The sequence below is a fragment of the Carettochelys insculpta genome, chromosome 6 (assembly GCF_033958435.1).
Source record: "Carettochelys insculpta isolate YL-2023 chromosome 6, ASM3395843v1, whole genome shotgun sequence".
Classification (NCBI taxonomy): Eukaryota; Metazoa; Chordata; order Testudines; family Carettochelyidae; genus Carettochelys; species Carettochelys insculpta.
In genome coordinates this window covers 62,500,977-62,509,840 of record NC_134142.1, presented here as the reverse complement: position 1 = coordinate 62,509,840, position 8,864 = coordinate 62,500,977, and positions in this window count along the sequence as shown.

The following is an 8,864-nucleotide window of genomic DNA, read 5'->3' as shown; positions in this document are numbered from 1 at the left end:
AGCTCTAGCGATCACTTAGCAACACAAGCAGGCTGTCTGGGGTGGGGCTAGGCTCTGGGGTGTGCCCAACCTCCAGTGCCCCCCCCCCCCCACAAGGCCTGCAGGCTGTCTGGGAGTGCGTGATGCTTCAGGGCAGGGGTCTGCAACCAAAATAGCAAGAAGAGCCATTTTTTTTCAAATTCAGTTTCAAAAATCTGCACTCCAAGAGCCGCAATGCACATGAATACAAGGCAGTCCTTAAATAACATCAAACCGTGCTTTTACCACCCCTATTTTAAGAACAGCGCACACACAATGATTTGTACCAGTTAGAAATTTAAGTTACCCCCATCTCCAGGCTTTACCCACCTCAGCCCCCAAATCTGTCCCCTATCCCCAGGCTTTACTCCCCCCTCCCGCAAAGCTGACCCCCACCCCCAGGCTTAACCCCTCTGAGCCCCAACCTTCCCCCCTGCTCACAGGCTTAACTCACTTCCGTGTGCGTACATCTGCAGCAGCCACTGCCTCTCCCCACTGGCTCCCCCACTGCCTTCTCCTCCTTCTCGGCATGATTGTGCGGCTCTGGAAGGGGTAGGCTCAGCTGCCCTCCCCACAGCTGTCCTGCCGGCTTTGGCTTACACCCATGTGGGGCGGCTCCCTGCCCGGCCAGCTTTCTCTGCTGGGGTCCCTGCTGCAGCTCATTGCTGAGCGACTCCAGCTGCCACCACTTAAAACAAAAACCTACATTCAGTTGGCTCAATGGCGGGCAACTGAATTTAGATTTTTAAGTGGCGGCAGCTTCTGGAGCCGCAACTGACTCCTCAAAGAGCCACACGCTGCCCCCTGCTCCAGCAGCATCCCCATGGCCAGCAGGCCCTGCACAGGGTCAGAGCAGCTCTGTGCTTGGGGCAGGGGGGCTACTTACCTGGTCTGGTGAGAGGCAAGGAGGCAGAGCCCCAGCCCTGCTGGCCGCCCTCTCGGTACTTCAGCTGCACCCCAGTGGTCACTCTCAGTATCACATATGTCCTCTCTGTCCCTTTCCCTTTCAACCCCCTCCTCTTTCTGCCCCCTCCCTCTCCATGTTGTGGAAAACAGTCCCATTCCTGGCACTTCCCATCTTCTGTGCGTAACCAAACTCTGATCTTGCTATAAGTTAGGATAAGAGGAAGTTGCCTACCTAATTTGGTGGCCTTAGCTCTTACCACTTCAGAGAAAGTCTTGAGCAAATACAAACACACACACACACACACACACACAGAGGAACAAACTACATTTCATTCTCCCTGCCCAGCGCTCAAATGGTGATTTGCAGCCCAAGACCACCCAAAACTGGTCCCTTTGGCAACACAGCTCTGGCTGCTCATCCCTAGGCAGAGTGGGTGTGTTCATGTAAACACGGTCTGGTACTGTAGCTCGCTCCCCCCCGCCCCCGTTCATCACCAGCTGTCACAGAAGAGATCACTCAAACCTTGCTTCCACCCACATAGCCCAAGGAAACTAATCATAGCAGCTGGTCAGGACTTCTCGGACGCTGGCCTTGTGCTAGCATGAACTGTGTCTCCAGATAGTGCCACTGGCATTTTAAGTTGCAGTACGGTCAGGGCTGAAGGCTTCCACTGTATTTGTCAATAGTTTGTAGCACAGCTATAAGCCCTAGTGTGGCAAGGCTAAAATCACTCCACCCTTGCTGGGAATTGGAAAGAACATACTAATGATTCCTGCTGCAGCTACGTAACAAGGTGGACAAATACATAAGAAGTATTTAACTGGCTCTGTTAGATCATTTGGAATAGGACAGGAACACGCAGTAGCCAGATGACGACTCCAGCTGCTAGTGAATTGAAAGAGGGCACAGTGAAAATTCCCGTGGATACATGTTACTGTTGTTCTGGATTTCCCCAGAAAGGCACTTCCCTGAGCTGTGGGCGAGTGAAGGGATGGGCTGTGCAACATTCTCTTGCTGTACTTTCCTACCTGGAATCCACCTCAGTCTCTCTCTGCAAAATGATACAAATGCACATAGAGGTTGAACCTCTCTAGTCAACACCCTCGGGACCTGACTGGTGCTGAATGACAGAATTTGCCAGACCAGGGGAAGTCAATATTGTCCAACAGCATAAATAGCACAAGAACACCGAGAGCCAGGACTGGTGGCTGTAAACAGAGTTTATGGGGCCATGGGAAACTTGGCCACACTCACAAGAATTGGTGTCAGATCACTAAAATCATGCTGGATTAAAGATGTTGCCGGATGAGGGAGGTCCGACTTGGAGAGGGTCAACCTGTAGTACCATTCAGAAAGCAGTCATCTTAATGGAGTGTCTTTGACAGACAGCATCACACATAGCACTGAGGAACCACCTCAAGAGAAATCTGCAACCGAGCTCCATTACCCAGGGCTTTAAAGAGAGAGCGTAAGTGATTAGACTGTTAGTGGGCAATCTGCAGCCCATTGGGGTTCTTTGGGTGGCCCATGAGTCATTTTATTTCCCATGTGCAGGGTTGCCAGATTCCTCTGGTGGAGGGCAGCAGCAGGGGCCACACCACTGCTCTTCTGCACTCACCGTGGCAGCAGGAGAGGCCCAGCAGCCTGCTCCATTCCACCTGCCCTGCTGCCTTCTTCTGGCCCACTGCTCTTGGCTTTTCTGCCACAGCAGGAAGCGGAATGCCCTGGTTCCCAGGCGCTCCACTTCCCACTGCCATGAAGCAGCGAGATGCCACAGGCTGCCGGGCTGCCCAGTCCCTGCTACCACTGTGAGTGTGGAGGGATGGAGCAACCTCCGCTGCTGTCCGGCTCCCAGTAATCCGGTGGCTTATGTGGCATGGGGCAGAGGATAAGAGAGTAGAGCAGGGACAGGAAGGGGCACGGTGGGGGACGAGCAGGGGTGGGGCTTGGGGAAGAAGTGGAACGGAGTGTGCAGATGGAGCTGCCCTGGGCCCCACACCTGGGTGATTGGTGGGGGTGTTGTCCCAGGCCCTGTGCCCCAGAGGGACAGCCCTGCTCCCTCTGTTGTCCATGAAAGCACTGCATCAATCAACAAATTCTTGGTATGCAAACGAAGTTAGCAAAACCACCCTGTCCTAGGAGACTGTCCTGCTTACAACAATCTTGGGGCTCACTGAGGTGAAGGAGGGAAGTCAGGTGGCCCACTCAAAAGCACAGGTGGCCCATCACTGGGTTAGACCCTGGGCAGAAGAGCAGGTATCTCTCCCTAGTTCTGCCACAGGCTCATGCGGTGACCCTGAGTGAATCACATGGTCTTTCTGCGCCAGACCGTTTCCTGAGCTGCAAAACAGACATCATAATACATGTCTCACAGATCTTAAGACACTGAGTTAATGACAGTAATGTACTGTGCAGTCTTGGGATGAAAGACTGAATGTCAGTTATTAAGCATCACAGGCGAATTACAGCACAAAGGTATGGCCCCGTCAGCCCATGCTAAATTGGCCTTGTAGCCAAGTGAGCTAGACAGTATCATTCCGAAACTGTTCTAAGAACATTCAGGCTGACTCCAAGTGCACACACTTTGGCTGGACAGGACCAAAATACGTTTACACCACATTTAGAAATCCCGAGTCCCTTGAAGTCAGTGGCAGAACTCTGGCTCCCCGGGGCCTAGATTTCACCCCACTTTCTAACCACCAGGGCTGCGTGGATGAGCAGAGTTTGTTTAAACACAAGATCCGTGATTCTCAAATCAGGGTAAAACCAAGTTCACAGCTGTTCACTGAAGACTGGACATCTTAAAAACCAGAGCTGGCTCAGCTTGAAAGATGTGGCTGATGCGCAGGAATCACTGGGTGAGAATCTTTGCCTGTTGTTATACAGGGGGTCGGGCCGGATGATTACAGTAAGGTCTTCAGTAGTCTCAAAATGGTTTTTGTTATATTGAAAGACTAGACATACTGGCACGTGGGCAAATATAGATGTGTTGGGCCCGTCCACACCCAGGTTAGCGCTCAAGCAAGCAGGGGCTTGAGTCAGCTCGTGCCACTCTACCCTGCCCCACACCGTGGACACGACCTCTGCTGATAGGCGCTAACAGTACGTAAGTGCATGGGACCAGGCTGCATGGGAGCAGTTAGTGCCCAGCAGGTTAGTGGACAGATACACATGACGCAGCTGGCTATGAACATGAGGGTGGACGGGAGTTAACACAGTTAAAGACGAGGCCCTGGTCCACACTACACAGGTAGGGCAACATAAGCTGTTTGATGTGAAGCTACCTGCAGAAGTGTCTTTTCTTGTATTTTGCTCTTTAGCAGGGTCCACTCACTGCTGATCACTGCAGGGATTAGCTCTTTCCATTGGAGTGCCTTTGCCAGCCCAAACCCAGGAGCCCAGGCATCTCACCTGGCGTTTGCTAATGGTGCCCTCTAGTGGTAGGCTTTGAGAACTACCTGCCTTTTAGTGCTTGAAGTCCCCTCCACAGAACCCAGAGTGGCGCACCATGTCAGCCAGTGAGCGTAATAAACCCGCCATTGCAATTGTTGCTCCAGGTTCAAGTTGCCTTGCTCAGTACAAAGCTCAAATAAATGTGAAGCCATTGTTTTCCTATGGGCAGTTCTGGTTATTTCCTGCAGCACCATAAAAAGCCGGTCACCTGCAGTGGTTCTACGGCAGTGGTTCCCAAACTTTTCAGTATCACGCTCATCCTTTTAGATTTTTGAGAAACCTTCACGCTCCCCCCCACCGCTTTACCATCATCCAACCCCCCTTTAACTAAAAATGCAATTCATAATTTAAAACAAACACAAAAATGTGACATAAAACTGTTATTTAAAATTTAAAATAAGCACAAATAGTTTTTCTCGGCCCCGGTGGGTGCCTGCTGCAGCCCCAGCTGGGCAGTGGCCATCCGCCAGAGCTGCCCACACCACCCGCCTTCCAGACCAAGACCTGCACTGTCAGAGCCACTCGCATGAGCCCCGGGCCGTGTACTGCTTCAAATTTGTCTGCTGTAGAGGAAACATCCCTCCAGGTTTTCTTGAACCAGAGAATTCAGCCAAACCCAACCCAATGGACCCACTCGAGGCCAGAGCCAACAGCCATGGGATTCGCAGGCCAACTTTCAGGTATCCTGATGGAGGACGCACCCCCCCATTGGTGTGCTCATGCAGTCATAGATCACAAAGGTGAGTGGCTCATCCATTTTTTTTGTGTGACACTGGCGTGTACGACCAGGGTCTGGGACCAGTGCTGCTGCTCCTTACTGTGGTCCTTCCTCAGTGCTGAGGAGTGCTGCACGGATGGCAGCATGCTTCACGCTCAGGAAGCCGGTACCCCCTCCAGCATCGACTGTGGATGAGGTGCTGATTCCGGCAGCAGTAGCTTCTCCTTTGTCCGGGGCTTAAAACCCCTGCAACTTTTGCACCTATCCTTCTGATGACCTCCCTCAAGGCATTTAAGGCAGGATTCATGTGAATTGCCACGTGGCCCAGGTTTGCAGACACTTCTCACAGGGCTTAAAGCCTACAACTGAGACACGCCCCAGAGGAGGGAAGGGAAAATGCAGGAAGCCCCCACTAAAATGCTATGAACTGAATGCTAACAACTACCTATAACTAGTCACAATGAAGCAAAGACAGACTGCTCTACTGGCACTTGCAGGACCAGAAGAGACCAAGTTGCTCCAACAACCATCACTGGCAGTAAGAAGGGGCTGAGTAGGTGGCAGGTCGGCAGGGTCCCGTTTACATCGCCATGAAGGCACTACTCTAGGGGGCACCAAAGCTTACAGATGGGTATCGCTAGGAGGAAAGAACTGGCAATCACACACACAGAGAACACATCCTCCTAATTGGAATGAACAGAAGCACACACACAATGAATTTAGGCATTCCTGGTTTTAAAACAGCATAGACTCTGGAGCTGCAGTAGAAGCTGCGGACAGACTATTATTTCCAGTAGCTTGCTGCTGCTGCAATGTGAAAGCTGGCTGTTAACACATCTCTCCCTGGCCCTAAAAGTCTAAACAGAGCCTAGGAAAAGCCTCACAATCCCTCCTGCTTATACCACTGCAGTAAAACACAGCAGCAGAAAAGCAAAGCCTCCTTGGAATCTGCTCACATCTTTTAAGACTTCCCATTAAAGAGAAGTTACTCACTTGCGGAGTAATGATGGTTCTTCAAGATGTGTCCCCCTGGGTGCTCCACATTAGGTGTCGGGCTCGCCCCGGCGCCGCAGATCAGAGATTTCCAAGCTGTATCTCATTGGATCATGCATGTGCAGATGCGTGCCCATTCTTCACGTGCTTTCGATCATGTGTGCGATCTGGTCCACACCAGGTCCCCGACAATCACCTCGGACCCCTGTGAAGATATAAAGGAGAACTCCGAAGCAGGGAGGAATGGGTGGGTAGTGGTGCTCCCATGGGGACACATCTCGAAGAACCATTGTTACTACACAAGCGAGTAACTTCTCTTTCTTCGAGTGGTCCCCGTGGGTGCTCCACATTAGGTGACCATCTAGCAGTGGCCCCAAAACATGGAGGTGGGTACCGGATTATGCGTAGCTTGCCCCTGAAAGGACTGCTGTTGGAAGGCATGCATCCTCCTCCAGCAACCGATGAATCGCGTAGTGTTGGGCAAACATATTGTAGGACGACCATCTTGCTGCTCTGCAAATGTCCTTCAGGGAGACACCTCTAAAGAAGATCATTGAAGCTGTCATTGCTCTGGTGGAGTGAGCCCTAGGCGGAGTTAACAGAGGTGTCTTACGTAATGCATAGCACATCTTTATACAGGAGGTGATATTTGAGATTCTTTGCAAGTATAGTCCTTCCCCCTTTGATTTGGGTGCGAGACACACCAGCAGTCTATCCGTCTTTCGGAAGGATTTGGTTCTAGCTATATAGAAAGCCAGCGCTCTTCTCACGTCAAGTGAATGAAGCAGTATTTCCCTATTTGAGTTATGCAGCTTAGGGTAGAAGGATGGTAGAATTGTCGGCTCGTTGATGGGGAACTCTGAAGAGATCTTTGGAAGGGAAGGGAAGGTCTTCAACTTTCATTTGCAGTTCCTTAGGAACACCGGATGTTTGCAGCCAGGATACTCGCCACATTACCACTGCAGTGGCCATGGAGCATGCTGCTGTGTCTGCCACGTTTAGCGTGATTTGGACTCCTGTGCGTGAAGCCACGTATCCTTCCTGAACTATCGCCTTCAGGGTCGGCTTCTTGTCATCAGGAAGGTAGTCCATAAGTGACGTGAGTCTTGTATAATTATAAAAACTGTGGTTGGAAAGGTATGCAGCATAGTTGGCCATGCGTACCAGGAAGGTGGAGGATGAGTATACCTTCCGCCTGAATAAGTCCAGTCTCTTTGCATCTTTATCAGACACCGTGGATTTGTATTGTGGTGTCTTTGACCTCTGTTGTGAGGACTCTACAACGAGGGAATTTGGTTGGGGGTGGTTAAAAAGAAATTCCATTCCCTTCGATGGAACAAAGTACTTTTTGTCCACCCTTTTATTGGTCGGCAGAATAGAGGCTGGGGTTTGCCAGATGTTCATAGCAGCCTCTGCGATAGCCTCATCCAGCAGGATCGCAATCTTTGATGATGTGGGAGGTCTCAGATTCTTAAGAAGCTTGTGCTGCTTCTCTTGTACCTCTGTCACCTCTATATCTTGGGACTGGGCTACCCTTTTGAACAGGTCCTGGAATTGCCTAAAGTCGTCTGGAGGTGATATATCTCCTGGAACAACAGCCTCATCAGGAGAGGATGAGGAAGCATCTGTTTGGTATGCTTCTGTTTGCTCCTCAGATACCCCCTGTTCCAGTTCCCCCAAGCGTTCTGAGGAGGGGTTGATAACCAGCTCCAGGCCTCCTCTTGGAGGGGAGAAATGGTCATTCCTGGCAGGAGGGGATGAGGACTGTCTGTATGAGGGACATGGGTGTGGGGATCTGTCCTTGGACTTGGAGTAGTGTTGGTGTCGATGATAGTCCTCACAGTGATATGAGTGTGCATAGTGGCAAGGGTATGGCCCTGGTGATCAGGATCTGGAGCGTGAGCATTGCCTGCATCTGTGATGATAGAAGGAGAGAGATCTCCTCGACAATGTGGACATAGGTGGAGACGCTCTCTAAGGGTATGCATGTAGCGCATATGAGTGCTGGAAGTCAGGCGAAGGGTGCCTGAGCTGGGGCAGGGGGGCCACGGGAGTGGAGACGGTGGTCTCAAGAAAGGTGATGGCGGTGTTAGTGGCTGCTCTGGCATATATGTTTCAGGAGCAGAGCTGGGGGAAAGAGGCACGATGAGAAGGTCTGGCAATGGGCTTTGGTGCTGAGTCCTAGAATGTGCTTTTCTCTGTTCTCGGGATGGGTGGGTTGGTGCCAATAGGGCTTGCACTATGTCTGGTGCTGCGGGTTTCGGTGCGGATATCGGCGCCGGCAGTTCCGCACACGGTGCCTGGGCCTCTGGTTCCGCATGGGTAGTTGGCACCGGAGGTCTCTGTTCTGACATCTCCGGTTTTGTTGCTCCTGGTACCAAGGGCCTTGGTGCCACAGTTCCCAGCACCTGGTGCTTAGACGCCTGTGGGATCTTCAGTGCCGCATCCTTGACAGTCTGAGATCCAGGCACTGTCTTTTGCTCTCCACTTTCTCGGTTCCTTTGTCAGCAAGTGTGCCCCAGCCCTGTGCTTCACTTGTCCTGCTTGTAGGCAATACAGGCAAGGATCAAGTAGGGGATACTTTCTTCCTCTTATGACCTGAGGAAGTCAGAGAGGTTGCCTTTCATTTTTGCGGCACTGATGGGCCCTCCGAAGGGGATAATTCAGTTGTTTCAGGTTGAAGGGCTTTGTCAAATAGAATAATTTTCAGCCTTCTCTCTCTGTCCTTCCTCGCTCTGGCAGTCAGTTTGGAACAGTGAGGACATTTTTGAGGTA